The sequence below is a fragment of the Anoplophora glabripennis genome, unplaced genomic scaffold, assembly GCF_000390285.2.
Source record: "Anoplophora glabripennis isolate ALB-LARVAE unplaced genomic scaffold, Agla_2.0 scaffold842, whole genome shotgun sequence".
NCBI lineage: Eukaryota > Metazoa > Arthropoda > Insecta > Coleoptera > Cerambycidae > Anoplophora > Anoplophora glabripennis.
In genome coordinates, this window is record NW_019416952.1 from 182,189 (window position 1) to 182,878 (window position 690).

Consider the following 690-nt stretch of genomic DNA (forward strand, 5'->3'; position numbering starts at 1 on the left):
ATTATCATCATCCTCATCCTCATCCTCATCCTCATCCTCATCCTCATCCTCATCCTCATCCTCATCCTCATCCTCATCCTCATCCTCATCCTCATCCTTATCCTTATCCTTATCCTTATCATTATCATTATCATTATCATTATCATTATCATTACCATTATCATTATTAGTATTACTATTACTATTACTATTTGGTAAGACATAACGTCGCTAGAGAGCAGTGCGGGAGTGGTGGGGTGACCGCGGGCGAGAGGGCAGCTACTGCAGCCAAGCAGTACGTTGGAGAGTTTCGTAAAGGGCCCATGTATGTGTGGTACCGAATATAACTAATATTAATACTATTATTGTTAGCTTACTATAAATAAACAAATTTAGTCCAATATACAGTCCACTGTTTAAACCACCAAGGGAACCAGCATTCGAGTATTCAAAACATTGATACATCGAGCCGAGTATTGAAGAAGTTGGCCGTAAACAGTAAATACGGTCCAGTAAGTAGATTGACAAAAATTGCATCAGCAGCTAGCAGCTGGTAATATAGCGACGGAAGAAAATAAATAGCAGGTGTAGGAGAAGAAAGGTGTGCGTGCCTGACAATTCTTATCAACCTGTAAGTACTAAACATTTACCTATAAATTTCTGTCTTTTCCCTCCTTGTCTGAATTTGGCCGTAATGGATAATTTAATAAA